Source organism: Vombatus ursinus, unplaced genomic scaffold (genome assembly GCF_900497805.2).
Source record: "Vombatus ursinus unplaced genomic scaffold, bare-nosed wombat genome assembly UNPS02014810.1, whole genome shotgun sequence".
Taxonomy (NCBI): Eukaryota; Metazoa; Chordata; class Mammalia; order Diprotodontia; family Vombatidae; genus Vombatus; species Vombatus ursinus.
In genome coordinates this window covers 7,520,267-7,536,340 of record NW_020954588.1, presented here as the reverse complement: position 1 = coordinate 7,536,340, position 16,074 = coordinate 7,520,267, and the positions used below count along the sequence as shown (strand labels likewise).

The window sequence follows — 16,074 nt, the reverse complement described above, 5'->3', positions numbered from 1 at the left end:
ATGAGTTGAATTCAGTGATAACTGAGGTCCCTTCCAACTCTGAGATTATGTGGTTCTAGTCTTGATTTCTCCTAGGCCTCACACCTTTTTAGGGATAAACTAAAATTATAGGTGAGGTAGGAGAGTTAACGACTCAGTACAGTTAGTGGAAGTTAAAGAGAGAATTGCCGGATTATTGGAATTATCTATAACACCAAATCACTTGTTAACTAACCACCAACAAAAAAGGACTGTCAGGATTCACTTTGACACTATATCATGGCCAAGCACCAGAGGAAGTTTATGGTCCTTCTCCTTTACTACTAGTTAAGTTCCTATAATTCACGTAACTGATTTACAGGAATAAAAGTGAGATTGGCTTTAGTTCCCATGCAGCTCACTTAGGATTGGGTCTCATTTGAACTGCTTCATTGTTGGAATTTAAACTCTGAACTTGAAACCAAAGGATAAAGTATGCCACTGGGTGAAAAAAAAAAAGTTAATTTGCCCAAAGCTCAGACAGTTTAGTGTGTTTTAGACATTGAAACTGTGGGATACTTAACAAAATTTTAAATGCTGTAAGGCCCAATCCTGCTCCACACCCCTCTATGAAGTATACTGACGTTCAAGACTTGGGGGGAAATAGGATCAGGAGAAATGAAACTGAGTTTGTCAATTATTATGGTTTTATTCAGGCTCCAAGAGATGTCCAATGAATCATCAAAATATCAATCAGTCAACAGAAATTTATCAAGCCCATCTTGTGTGCCAAGCACCATGCTAAGCTAAGCAAAACCAACAGCCTTGCTCTTAAGGAGCTCACAATCTAAGGGAGAGATAACAGGTAAACACTGTACAAACAAGATATCAGGATAAAGTGGAGATAACCAAGAGAGGGAAGACACAGCTAAAAGGGACGCCAGAAACCATTGAGTCCAAACCCTCCATTTTACAGATAGAAAATTAAGGAACAAAAAAGTTTAAATGACTTAAAGTCACTTAGGGAATTAGTAGCATAGTTGGGACCAAAGTCTGGGCTTTCTGCCCTCGTGTGTCCTGTTATTCAACCAGGGTAAATTCTGCAGGGGTCAGCTAGGTAGCACAGTGGATAGAGCATCAGCTCTGAAGTCAGGAGGACCTGAGATCAAATCCAGCTTCAGACACTTACTAATTGTGTGACCATGGGCAAGTCACTTAACCTGTTTGCTTTTATCCACTGGAGGAGGAAATGGCAAACCATTAGAGTATCTTTGCCAAGAAAACCCCTCAGACAGTATAGTCTACGGGGATACAGAGTCCCGATTGAACACCAACAACTGGGCTTTCTCACCTTGTAAAAGGAGGAGCTTCGACTAGGTACCTCCCGGCCCTAACATTCTCTTACTAAGCTCGTTGAGACTTAAATTCTCTAAAAATTTGGCATTTTTTCTTCTACTCCTGCCCTGGTTTATTCACATCTCTTGGCAGAACACTGATGGATGAAAACGTCAGGCTTTGTTTAGTTATTTTCTGCCTTGACATACTGTCCTCTTCTCCCCCTCCACCCAAGAGAGGTTAAAAACAAAACCTCAGGGTGATGCAAGGGAATCTTTTGAATTATATTAAGTTTCTGAGAATCTTGCTCCTCAGAGCCAGTTTTCCTCAGGCTATGCTTTAAAATTCACCCTCCCATTAGTAAGGCTTTAAACAGCCACCAGTCTGTACAGGTTAAGTCTTTTGCTTTCAGTTGCTTTCAGGTTGTAACCACCTCTATTCAGGGCCAACTCTTAACAGATGTAGCATACCCCATTTCCCCTCTATTTATAAAATCCTCAAATCCATAAATGAGCCAATTCCTTGAAACATACAGATTAATGAAATCTAGAGAAGAGCTATAGTTTTCTTAGGCTTCTTTGAGTACTGAAAATCCAGTTGTCCTTAGTTAATGAAAATGAATTTCAATTAAATTCATTAAATCATTAACTATCACGGGCAGCTCAGCTGCTTGTTTATTCCATCTAAGCATTCTTTTCCCCTCTCCTACTCTAGCAGAAGGGGGCTGGGGTTGGAGCAAAGTGAGGAAAGGTATAATGTGCGATGGCACTCAGAGGTGTGGGCCCACAAGTCACTGCAGTCTAACATACTCGCCTAGTTTTTTAAAAAGTGGAACACATAGTCAAAAAAAAATCCTATTTTTATAGGAAATTCTGTGTGGCCACTCCTATAGGGTGAGTGTTCAAGGGTTAACCTTTGCATTAGGGGTGGAGTGAAGAAGAGGGAAGAGCCTTTGGAATAAATGTGTCAAAGTTTGTTCTTGGGGTGAAGGCTAGGAATCTAGGATGAGAGGCTGAATACAGTAAGATCTTACAGAAACACAAGGGCCTCCTCTCCCTCACAAACCTGCCCAGGCTCACCTTCTCCCACCTTTCTAATTTCTATTGATAGGACAACTATCCTCATAGTTGCCCAAAATCAAAACACCTCAGACCTTATTTTGAGTCTTCCTTCTTCGCTTCCAGATTCAAATCTCAACAACCTTCCTCCTAATTAGGTAAGTAGGTAGATAAATATAGCATTTAGCACTGGGCATACAAATACAAGAAAGCAAGAGAGTTCCTGCTCTCAAGGAGTCTAACTTTCTAAGGAAGACAAAGCACAAAGGGCAGCTGGAATGGGGAGGCAGCTGGGGGGAGGAGGCTGCCAATGGGTGGAGATGACCTAGAATGGATACCTGTTTCTAGGCAAGATGAGACAAAAAGATTCGAAGATCTCAGAGGAAGATCCAAGGTTCCAATCAGGGATGATGACTTCCTTCAAGACTCAGCTCAAATCTAACCTGGAGGAGGCCTTTCCTGGTACCCACCCCACTTCTGGAGGCAGCTAGGTGGTGCAGAGGATAGAGTTCCCAGCCTGAAATCAGAAAGACTCATCTTCCCAAGTTCAAATCTGATCTCAGACACTTATTAGCTGTGTGACCCTGGACAAGTCACTTAACCCTGTTTGCCTCGGTCTCCCCGAGCTAGAGAAGGAAATGGCAAACCACTCCAGTATCTTTGCCAAGACAGCCCCAAATGAGGTCATGAAAAGTCAGATACTACTGAACAACAACCATTGCATTCTGATATTACCTTCCATTTTACACTGTTCATATCTTGTAGTACAATTTTTTTTTCTCTCTCATTAGAATGTGAGCTCTTTGAGGACAGGGATTGTTTTTGCCTTTGTGTCTCCAGCACTTAGTAAATCCTTTTATTGTGAGGACTTAATAATTATGTTTGTTAACTGATTGATGGCCAGAGTAGAGGCATATCGGTGAGCAGATTGTCAGGAAGAACTGTTCATCTCTTCCTCCTGCAAGGGTTATATCACTTTTTCATCTTTGTACCCCCAGGGAATTTAATTGATTATAGGAATCAGTCAAGAAGCAATTCCAAAACTAGGATTGGATTAAATCCAGCTCCTCTCTGGGAGCTCTATCCTCAGGCTTGGTCTTCAACCAACTAAATTGAGAGACAGTATGAAGCTATATGATTGTCTAGTTATTAGAAAATTTTATTTTACTTCAAGCAATTTAAAATAAAAATCTATCAGCTAAGCATATCCTCTATCCCCCTTCTTTTTCTATTATTTTTATTTCATTTAGTATGAGTCTAACTGAATGCTCAGGACAGATGCAGTAAAGATTTTATATTCTTCCTTAAAGATGATAATTATTCCAGGTCAGGGTGGAGATAATTATAAGGAGATAATTACAATTACAATTAGTGTGTATTTCACATTAAATTATAAGACACTTGATGAGTGACCTTAAAATCTGAGAAGAAAAAAAAATGAGGGAACTAGACATTAATTATTCATGTTGGTAAAGAACAAAAGGATAAGAAAGAAAAGCTACCAAGATAGAACTAGAATACAGGTCCTTATTGAGATTCTATGGCAAAGTAGGATGAACTTTATATCCTCAAGCACTAGGTCACCAAACAAGTTGCCAGGGTAGCCAAGGAATCACTTTCCCAAAAGATATTCAGGGTTGAGATTTGATACCCGTCTAATGAGGGAAGAAATCCAATCTCTCATAATGTTTGAGAACACTAAATTAGATGATTCAATATGCAAGTTTACAAGTAACCCACAGTGAAGAATTCTTTTCAGATTCCAAGGTAAGCAAAATATCCCAATCTGTATTAAGGAATCGGTTTGTTACATTCAAGAGAAATTGGGTTCTTAAAGATACAGTTACTCACAAATACCATTTTAGCATGAGTTAAGACTTAAACTGGAAGAATCCTGTAAATATTAATCAAAGATTCAGAAGTAAGTTTTGCAAGACTGGTAATGACAGTAGTAAGGATAACAAGATATGAAATATCTCAGATAATTGAAAACATATCAGAATTGTAGGCAACAGGTTGGCAGAAGAACTTAAACATGGATAGAAAAGTTTACGTTTGCATAACTAAAAGTAGCTTAATTTTTTCTATGCAATCTGGCTTAGAAAAAATGTCACTCAAGAACATTTCTTGGAAAATAACTTCCCAGTAACCAAGATGAAAGCACCAAACAGAATTCTTCAATATTTTAATTAAAGAATGCATCCGTTCAATTGCCAGCATCAATTGAATATACACTGTGTACAGAGTGCTAGATCAGGCCGCTAGACAGCTGGGTGTCACAGCGGTTAGAGCTAGGACTTTGAATCACAAAGACATGAATTTAAATCCTGCCTCAGACATTCCCCATCTGTGTGACCCTGGGCAAATCACTTAACCCCTCTAGGCTTCCATTTCCTCAGCTGTAAAAACCCCACAGGGTAATTTGTAAGAGTTATCATAAAGCACTCTGTGAACATTAAAACATGTATAAATGCTATTATTAGCTATTACTGTTATTATACGAGGTAGACAATAATATCTAATCTGTTAGCACATCACCATTGACTCAAAGAGATAGCCTATTAAATGCCTCAGGAAAAAAAAATCACTCCCATTATTTCAAAGACATATCTTTTTTTTTTTTTTTACTATTAAAAATGGTATTACCCAACTTGATGACCATCTTATTGATCAGACTTGGTTTTGAATGATTTTGTACTGATACAAGCACTGTGCCATTCATACATCTGGCTATGTAACCCTGGCCACGTTTTCAGCGCCCCAGGCAACTTTGTAAGACTTTGTAAGACCATAATAGTAGTTACTTCTATGCATAGGCAGAAGGAGAACCTTGAGCTTCCTACCTCAATGGCATCACAAGTCCAGACCAAAAAGGAAAGGGAAAAAAAGGATATTTGAAAAGACTGCACTACAAGGTCTGAAAGCATGGATCTTCTATTTAGGCTAAAAGGAAGCTTTAAAAATCATGAAGGCCAATGCCTTCATTTTACAGATGAGGAAACAGGGGCCCAGAAAGGCTCAGTAAACTGGTCCTTGGTCACAAAGCCAATATATAGGAGACACACAAGACTCAAACCCATGCCACCCAAGGTGGCACAGTTAATAAGTGGAGAGCCAATGGTCCCCTGACTCTAAAGAGCAGATTTCTCCTGCAGCCTGTCCCCCAAAGAAGAGTTCCAAAAATGTTTTAAGTAATGGCACCTCACTAGAATGAGTGTATAACCTCCCTAGGGGACTACTTTGAAAGGACGGGCATTCATTCATATTCATCCATTTGATTAGGTTGCTTTTAAAAAAATCATTCCAACAATGTGGCTTAGCCACTAGATAACTGGAAACTTGGACAACTCTTTGGGCATAATGGCCTCTGTCTACTCATCTGTGAAATGAAGGAGTTAAGCTCAATGACCACTTCTTAGATCCCTGTCATATAACATTCTTCTATAACTTTGCAACTTTATATATTCTGATACCTCATTAAAAACACAGACAAATTTAAAAACTGTTGCCATTAATGCAGGATGAAATAAAATATGAATAATTATGCTCTACTGAGTTCTGGCATAGCCATTTCAAGAATACTAAATCAGACAGAAATGGTATAACATTTCAAATTTCAATGGAAACTGCAGCTATATGTGTATGTGAGTGTCTATATGTGTGCGTGTATGAAAAGGTATTCAGTGTCATGACACAATTCATTATCAAATTCTATACTACTTGCATGACCTCAGGCAAGTCACTCACCTTTTTTTTTTGATCCTGAGCTATAAAATGATGGGGCTGGACTAGAAGACTGGAAGTCTTCTTTCAGGTCTAAATCTATGATCTTGTGATTCTAAGTACAAAAATAAAATTGAGTTACTTCCCCCCAGGCTGTTCATAGATCATATTATCATAGGTATTCAAGATGAAAGAAACCTTAAAATATCATCTAGTCGCAATCCTACTTTTGAGGTATGAGAAAACTGGGGCTCAGAGAGATTAAGGAATTCATGGAGTATCATCAAGATAAATAAATTATGGAGCTGGGATTTGAACCCATACCCTCTGACTCCAAATCAGCACTATTTCTACAATATTACTCTCCCTTAGCGTCCATGCAGAAGGACACCATCTAAAAGGAGAGTGAACAACTCATTATTGTTATTTGTCCTTCATTCCTCTACAAGGACTATGACATCAGGGATGTGAGGCCGTGACATGCAAGTGAATTGGATTTAAGAAGGGAGGGCTGTGCAAAGTCACCAGCCTCACTCTCTCCTCTGCAGCCATCTGATCAGGATGAATGAAGATGGCCCTGCATGCAGTGGGAGACTTTAGCATTTTTAAGCTAAGGTCTTTCCTGGGTCTCAGTTTGCCTAAGGCAACACCCATTCAGTGACTAAGGCTAGGTAAGAAATGAGGCAGAGAATGGTCTCTTTACCTAGTCAAAAGTCATAATGGAAAGACAGATGAATTTGGAGATCTGGCCTCACTTCCTGGCTCTGTCCTGGAATCTCAGGATCTCAGGGGCCATTTACTCCAACTCATGCCTGAACAAGAAATTTCTCTATAATATAGCCAGCAAGCAGGTATCCAGAAATGGAATGGCTGCCTTGGGATGTGACAGATTCCCACTACTTCCTGATGGAGCCCATTCCCTTGGTGTATAGCTCTAATTATGTGGAAGCTTTTCCTCACCTCAAGCCTAAATCTGCCCCTTTGGTAACCTCCACCCATTGCTGCCAATTGTGTCTTCTGGGGCCAGACATCATGTCCAGCAAGGCTCCCAAGAAAAACACTCTGGCTATAAATGTACATTGAAGATCTGAGTCTAAAATAAAACCATTGGTCAAAAAGACACTGTTTGGGGGGAGGAAGAGAGAGGTAATCTGGGAATTCCCATAAGCATCATTTGTACAGGATCCCATTTGCAATTACCATTAATATTGGCCAAGCATCTGCCCTCTCCCATCTTTGGAAGCCTTTTAAGAAACTAAAGGGAAGTTTTATCCTTGCCTTGATGTCTTCAAATTCCCAGAGACTAGCTTACATAGGAGCTCACTTAGAAAGCATATAACTGCTATCACTACTCTCCACGGATCCCACAGTATAGTGTTAGACTCTACGAGAACATAATTTGGGGTTAGCTAAGAACGAAAAAGGGAAGCTGGATGGCATAATGGATAGAGTACTGGGCATAGAGTCAGAAAGACCTGAATTCAAATCCAGCCTCAGACACCTACTGATTGTGTGACCCTAGGCAAGTCACTTAACCCTGTTTGCCTCAGTTTCTTCAAATGAGCTAGAGAAGGAAATGGCAAACTATTCCAATATCTCTGCCAAGAAAACCCCAAATGAGTTCATGAAGAGTTGGACATGACTGAACAACAATAAAAGAACAATAAAAGGACCCCAGATTTAAATCCTCTGATAAAATAGCGAGCAATGTGGCATACTGGACAGAGAGTTGGCCTCAGGGTCAGGAAGACCTGGGTTCAAATCCCACAGTTAAATCTAGTTTAATTTTTAAGGAATTATTTTCCTCAGTGAGTTTTTGGACCTCCTTTTCTTCCTCATTGGTTTTTTGGACTTCTTTTGCCATTTGGTCTAGTCAATTTTTTAAGATGTTATTTTCTTCAGCATTTTTTTGGGTCTCCTTTAGCAAGCTGTTGACTCATTATTCATGATTTTCTTGCATCACTATCATTTCTCTTTCCAATTTTTCCTCTACTTCTCTTACCTGATTTTCAAAATCCTTTTTAAGTTCTTCCATGGCATGAGACCAATTCATATTTTTCTTGGGGGCTTTGGATGTAGGAACTTTGACTTTGTTGTCTTCTTCTGGTTGTATATTTTGATCTTGCTTGTCACCAAAGTAAGATTCTATAGTCTGAGTTTTTCCTCTGTTTGCTCATCTTCCCAGCCAGTTACTTGACTTTTAAACTCTTTGTTAAGGTAGGGGTCTGCTTCCAGTGTGGACAGTGTACTGTCCCAAGCTTCAGGGGTTTTGTGCAGCTGTTTTCAGAGATACTTCCAGGGACCAAGCAGAGGCAAAGCAATCCTGCCTCAGTGCCGGCAAAGAGATCCCTGCAATCCTCCTCTGCTCAGCCGCTCATCCCACCCACCCCCCATCTGTGGGCTGAGAGTTCCAAAAGCAGCTGCTGCCACTGTGCCACAGCCTCAGGGACCAGGGCTGGACCACATTCCTCTCTCACCCAGGTCCCACAGAGCTTTGCCACTGACCTTCTAAGTTGTCTTTGGCATTTATGGGTTGAGAAGTCTGGAAGCTGCCACAGCTCCCCTTGATTCAGTCTCCTGAGGCCTGCTCCAGGTTTGCTGGGCCCCATCTTTGACTGCACGTCCCAAGCTCCTCTCCCAGTCTGGTGGGAAAGGAGACCTTTCCCATCAACCATCCAGGTTGTCTTGGGCTGGAAATTTGTTTCACTCTGTCTTTTTGTGGGTTCTGCTGCTCCAGAATTTGTTTAGTCATTTTTTTACAAGTATTTGTACGGGTTTGGGGGGAGAGTTCAAGTGAGTCCCTGCTTTTACTCTGCCATCTTGGCTCCTCCCCGAGATGTACCTCAAAATCCAGTTTAAAAAATTTAAATTCTCTTTCATTTTATAATTTCCCCCTCTTACTGGTATACCAAACTGCAACTGTATTCCTTTTCACCTATGTAAACTGAGGCAACTCACTTCACCACTCTGGGCCTTCTGTCTCATTTATCAAATGAGAGTGTTAGAACTCTGAGATTCCTTCCAGAGATAAGATCATAATCTCATGATCTGTTTCTTTTTATCTAATCCAATACCTAATGGGCTTAAATTTTTTAAAATTTGAAATGACTGAATCAACTGTTAGTTTTAATTATCATGTAAGAAACAAAGAAAGGTGCTAAAGTAGATATGACTGACAGGAAAAGCATTTTACTTTTTTTTTTTTTAAATCTCTGCTTCTCTATTTCTTTATGCTAAATCATACATTACAACTTATGCCATAATATCCAGGACTGTAGGATTATAGCTGGAAGGGTTAGACAGGTCTTCAAATTGAATCCTTTTACAGATAAGGAAACTGAGGTATAGGTCTTATCCAAGGTCATACAGGGAGTAAGTGGCAGAGCTGGGATTTGAACTCATGTTCTCTAATGCCAAATTCAGGGGCTTGGACACATGTATAGTCCATTTCCTTAACAAGTATTTCATAGGCTTTAGAGTTGAAAGAGACAGACCCTATTGATTATAAGCTCCAACTTCTTCATTTTATAGATGAGGAAACTTAGAAACAGAAAGCAAAAGTTACTTTTCCCAAGGTCACAAAGGTAACAGTCAACAAAATTTGGATTCAAAGCCAGAGCCTCTGACTTCAGCTCCGGGGAGGGATAGGAAAAGGAGAGAGAATAAGTATTTACATAGTACCTACTATGTGCCAGGCACCATGTTAAGCACTTTACAAATATTATCTCATTTGATCCAGGTCAGTGCCTTTTCCTCTAGACCATAGTTCCTAAATAGAATGACTGGCTAACGAAATAATATTCTCCTCTGTGGACCAGAAATGAGCCAGTTATTCACAGATCAAGGAGAGCAGGTAAAGAGGGATCAGACAATTTAATATTCCAAAGAAAAAATAGTGCAATCGTTCTGCTTATTCCCATAGGACACAATATTTTGTCTATTGGATGTAGAGAAAAAAAGTCAACGTATACAGCTCTTTCAGTGGGTAGAGGGGAAAAAAATTCTTCCAATGCCATATAAATATATTTGGCTCAATGCATTTCTGACTGCTTGATTTCCTGCAGATTAAAAAAACTGGGTATGGGGCAGTGGGGGCAGAGATGAGTAGAGAGAGTTAAGAAAACTAAAAACTCATACTTTCCTAACTCAGAAACAAATTAAGGTGCACATACTTAATATGTTTCGCTAAAGGTCCTGAATGAAGATGCCCAAAGTGGCTAACAGTGCTAGAGCCAACAGACTCCATAGGGAAAAGGAATCTCTAAGGTAACCATGTCTGTCCATCACCATACAGGGTTCTGGAGATTAAAATCAACACCCTAAAGTACCCTTAGAAGAAAATAGGCAGTCAGGCATGTAGGAGGGAATTGCTTTGGAGTGTTTGTGAATTGTATCCTTCAGTAGCTCAGTTTCACATTCTCCACCATCTTAAATTACTGGGTGGTCCTTCAGAGTTAGCCTTTTTCCATATTAACTGGAGGTCAGAGTAGAAGTAGATGTTTTTTAAATGGCTCCATAACTCTCTCTGTCCATTAGTAACATTTGTAGCTACACAAAGTAACATAATAAGGGTAATCGAATGTCATGCTTTGGGTAGTAAGCTGATCTAAACTGGGGAACATAAAGGAATGCTATCCCCCTCCTCTCAAAGAACACAATTGAGCAGTTGGCTGGTTCATTATAAAAACAACTGGCTGAAAGAAATGGAGCCGGTGAACTAAAAGTCTAATATGGGAAAGGAAATTCTGCTTTCTAAAAAAGCTACAGTGAAGTGTGTATGTGTGTGTGTGTGTGTGTGTGTGTGTTTAAATGCTGCAAGATAACCTTTTTTTTTTCTTGGCACTCCCAGTCCAGAGGTAATTAGCTCTGAATTGTGCTGTCATTTAAGCACAGTCAAGCTCAGGTTCACTCACAAAATCATTTTCATTTCTCTGATGTTTTAGAAACAAAAAAACTCATACACAAGCAGCTGGACAGTTCTCAAAGTTGAGCAATGTGCTTATGAATGTTGCTGCAAAAAGGAGATATATTTAACTTTGTCAAAGCTACCTCTGCTTTAAGAAAACTCAAGTCAGTTTTTGTACTTTGGCAGTAAGTGCTATGCAAATTCATCAGTGGTATCAGTATCAAAGTTTCCTTAACATGCATCATTCAAGAGCTTCTCAGCCTTACATGCGTAGCAAACTGCCCATTTTCAGCTTTAGTTTTAAAAGCACTGGAATTAACCTGCTTCCTCTAAGAACTACACAAGGTAATAATCAACCAGCAAATATGACCCCGTAAAAGAAGGTACTTAACAGTAAATTAATCTTGGAAAGGCCCTTGCCACTTCCAAAATTTACTGGTGATAGGGAGTAAAAAAATCTTCAGAGCAGGGAGATAACTCTGTTTTAACTCATTTTTAGAATGTGGAAAAGTTGGAATGGCAAGGGTAATCAGAAAGGATAGATGGTGTATTGAGTATAAGTACCCCCTCTTGAGGGTGCTTGACTGTGGTTATACAGTATCCTCAGGCTGGTTTTCACTGCATCTGCTATCAGCTGCTATGTTTTTAACCACAGGACCATTTGGTGCCCCCCACCTCTGGCCCCCTGGATCAGAGGGACTCGTAGCCAGTCAAGGTAAAATCTTAAGTATGGATTAACTGCTTTCCCCCCACACGGGAAACATCAAGATTTAAAAAGCAGTAGCACCAGTGCCTGGTAGAGAAGGCATATTGTATTTATTGCTTTTACAATTTCCTATCAATACTCTTTCAGAGAGAAAAAGTTGATACCCAGCCATGTATAGTTATGGCTGCATAAGCCTGAACAAAGCCTTCTCCCAGCATAATTGCAGTTCAATAAAGAGAAAGTGAAAAGACATTTAAGGATAGGAAAACGGAAGGAGATTTGTAAATTCTGTACCCCCACCCAACAAAACCGCCCTTTAATTCTGCTGATCATTCAGCACACACACCAAGAGCACCTTGGAAAGCAAACATGCCCTGAATGGAACAAGTGGTCAGTAACAGCCACAGTGACCAAGGTTACTTTTGTGCTCAAAATAAAAGTAAATTCTGCATACCTGGATATGCTGGTCCTGTCACCTGAGAGTAGATACTAGTCCAGGAGATTTCAAGTTCAATATGGCCAAACTTTTCAAAAATCATGTGCCAAAGCAGCAAGTCCGCACTGAGTAGTATTCTGCCTACTACTGTAGATTTTATCACAAAAGAACTTGGTCAAGCTTCAGGATGGGTGTGGTTTTGAAACCATAAAAACATTCAAGAGGCTAAAATGTAAATGACACACAGCCATAGTGGCAGTATCTCAGGGTGCCACGGACTTTTTGCCCCTGGAATGTCATTCAAGGAAGACGTCACAATCATGCCTGCACGTTCATAGGACTACAGCGTGCTGTTCCATCTTGTCTTCATAGCTGTGTTCCGTGTAATGCAGTCTTTTTAATTTCATTTTGAAAAAGTGCAAGGTTGTTTTCACCCTGCTAAAGCACAGACTGAGCTTCTAGAGGGGGTAAGTGAGAAATAAGCAAAAGTAAAAAGAATACCCAGGACTGGATATGTTGGGCCCAGCAGACAGTTCAGACCTGATGGGCTCTCTCAAGGGATGGCCAATCCTCCTTGCCAGGAAAAGGGCTGGATCCCAACATACAGAGGCTTTCAGGACCCCAGAATGACTACCCTAGCTGTCCCAGGACAGCTCTTTCAGTTCCCTTCTAGCCTGATCCTAGGAGAACAAACTCGGGTGTTTAATACCCAAAAGAGAAGAGCTAGGAGGGCCGTGCTTCAAGGGTCTGAATGGTTCTCACTTGGAAGAGGGATTAGAATTATTCTACTTGGCCCCAAAAGGCAGAAAAAGAAGCATTAGGTAGAAGCTGCAAAAGGAGGTATAATTTAAAGTTAAATTTCCCATCGATTCAATCTATCCAAAAGTGAAATGAGCTAAGGAAGGGAGTGGCTTCCTCCTCACTAGAGGGCTTTAAAAAGTTGTCAGATGGCCACTTGTCATCTACTGTAGAGGACATTTTTTGTTTTTGAGACAGTCAGGGTTAAGTGACCTGCCCAGGGTCACACAGCCAGTAAGTGTCTAAGAGCAGATTTTGAACTCAGGTACTCCTGACTCCAGGGCTGGTGCACTGTGCCACCTAGCTGCCCCTGTAGAGAGAATCCTTCAGGTCTGGGTTGGACTAACTAGCCAATAAGGTCCCTTCCAACTCCGAGATTTTGCAGTTTTTTTGAATGAAAGAAGCAGTTTTGAATGGCTACTGAAAATATACAGAATCATAGAATGTCAGAACCCAAAAGGACCTCAGAAATCATTTAATCCAGTTCTTCCTTTTCCAGGAGGGGAAACTGAGATATAAAGAGGTTCATTTGTCAAAAATGAGCCTGTTTTCATCTAACACATAATTCTCTGGGGAAGAAAGAAATTTGCAAGTGTTTCCTAATGGTATTAAAAAGTAGAGCACGAATACTAATAAAATTGCCTTACCTGGTTAAAAAAAATATAAATTGATTTTTTTCTCAAGAGTAAATAGTAAATAAGCAGAAAGTGACATTATTTCTTATGACATCCATTACTCAGTTTATTAATTATATGAAAGAGCTATACCAATGTCATATTTATCTTCCTGGTTTATCAAAGATTTCATGACTGGTTTTAAAAAGAAAAATTTTCTCCTCCCCAAACCCGTCTCCAGTGCCTTCTGATTCTCTTTTGGATGATGACCCACCATCAGCTGGACCCTGATGACTCTGTGCATTTAAGCATCACCCCTCATTTGCCAATTTCCTCCCTCTACCAATGCTCTCACAAAAGTGAACAACTTGGAATTGCAACAATACAAAAAGGAGAATGAAGGAAAGTCAAAAAGAGTCCCAAACATTATTGAGAACAGACACTTAGGAAGGAGAGGGCAAAAGAAAAAAAACACAAGTCAGTGAAAAAGTTAAAATACTCAAACATAAACACAAACCCACACACATATAACCCTAGTTGATAAGAAATGCTAACCTAATTACAAATCCAGAACAACAAAGCAAATCACTAAGAGGTAATGAGATTTGCAGAAAACATAAAATGGTACAGGCCAAGGTCACTATTAGAGTATAACAAATGTTAAGATAACATGAGGATTAGAGTTTGAATTCTTCCTTAACACTGCATTGTACTTTCTTTATTTTTCTCCTCTATATTTAATGATTATTTGGTGTTAATGTCTTATGTCTCAACAAGTAATTTAAATTGGGCAGAGATCCCATATTATTTATCTTTATTTCTCTTTCAGCACCTTATATGGTGGCTTTCATGTAACAGTTACTGAATAAGTATTTGTTGTTACTTAGAGTAACATTTGTATAGTAGGCACGATCTTAAGAATTCATTTCTTATAATGCTTTAAGCCAAAAGAGCATTTCTAATTGGGAGAAATTTACTGAACTACCTCTTCCACAATTCTTAGGCTGGCTGAAACTGGTGACATAATTAGATAAGGATTGATTGGTGGGGAGTTCTGGACAAAGTGGCAGATTTAAGGAGCTGGACAGCTAGAGGTGGTTACACAGGGGTGGTGTAGGCTGATGTGAAAATGGAAAGCAGTGGACCTACTCCTAGAAAGGGAGAGCAAAGAGGATCGAAGGAAGTGAGATGGTCATGATTGTTCTCAAACTAAGGTGTTGAGGTTGGATCATGATGACTCTGGAGCCAAGGTGAGAGGTTTTAGCCAAGTTTCAGCCTTCGCTAAGAAGGTGCCTAGGAAAGAAACTCCAGTGCACACACAAAGCCAATGTAACCAAGATTAGAAGGGAAGCAGAAAGCTGGGAAATGATTTTTACAGTCACTCTCTCTGATAAAGGCTTCATTTCTAAAATACATGGATAACTGAGTCAATTTATAAGAATACAAGTAACTCCCCAATTGATAAATGGTTAAAGGATATGAAACAGGCAGCTTTCAGATGAAGAAATTAAAGCTATCTACAGTCATACAAAAAAATGCCCTAAATCACTATTGATTAGAGAAATGCAAATTAAAACAACTCTGAGGTACCACCTCACACCTATCAGATTGACTAACATGACAAAACAGGAAAATTATAAAGGTTGGAAAAGTTATGGGAAAATTGGAACACTAATGCATTGTTTGTGGAGTTGTGAACTGATCCAGCCATTCTGGAGAACAATTTGGAACTATGCCCAAAGGGCAATCAAACTGTGCATACCTTTTGATCCAGCAATACCACTCCTAGATCCGTATCATAAAAACAGGAAAAGGACCCACATGTAGAAAAATATTTATAGCACCTCTTTTTGTGGTGGCAAAGAATTGGAAATTGAAGGGATGTCCATCAACTGGAGAACGGCTAACCAAGTTATGGTATATGAATGTAATGGAATACTATTGTTCCATAAAAAATGATGAGCAGTTGGATTTCAGAAAAACTTGAAAGAAGAACTGATGCTGAGTGAAGTGAGGAGAACCAGAAGAACATTATACACAGTAACAGCATCATTGTGTAATGACCAACTTTGATAGACTTAGCTCCTCTAAGTAATGCAATGATCCAAGACAATTCTAAAAGACTCATGATGGAAAAAGCTATCCACAGCCAGAGAAAGAACTGTGGAGTCTGAATGCAGATTGAAGCATAGTATTTTCTCTTTTGTTGTTGTTTTTTTTGGTTTTTCTTTCTCATGGTTTTTCGCTTTTGTTCTGATTCTTTCTTCACAATGTAACTAATGTGTAAATATGTTTTGTTGTTTTTGTTTTTGTTTTTGTTTTTAGTGAGGCAATTGGGGTTAAGTGACTTGCCCAGAGTCACACAGCTAGTGAGTATTATGTGTCTGACGCCGGATTTGAACTCAGGTCCTCCTGACTTCAGGGCCGGTGCTCTATCCACTGCACCACCTAGCTGCCCCATGTGTAAATATGTTTAAAATGATTGTATATGTATAGCCTATATCAAATTGAATGCCATTAGGGGAGGGGACAGGGAAGGC

General features: G+C 39.7%; 1 protein-coding gene across 2 annotated transcripts in view; it reads right to left on the bottom strand.

Annotated features, from left to right (window-relative positions):
* The window catches only part of PLS1 (plastin 1), a 145,662-nt gene that overhangs the window by 78,047 nt on the left and 51,541 nt on the right, over positions 1-16,074 (bottom strand). Inside the window, exon 1 of one of the 2 annotated variants that reach the window (XM_027875907.1) lies at positions 12,141-12,297. The exons of the other annotated variant lie outside the window; for it this stretch is intronic. The gene's annotated coding sequence lies outside the window, so the exon portion shown is untranslated. Of the gene's footprint in view, positions 1-12,140; positions 12,298-16,074 lie in introns of those variants that run through there. 2 annotated transcript variants of the gene reach the window in all.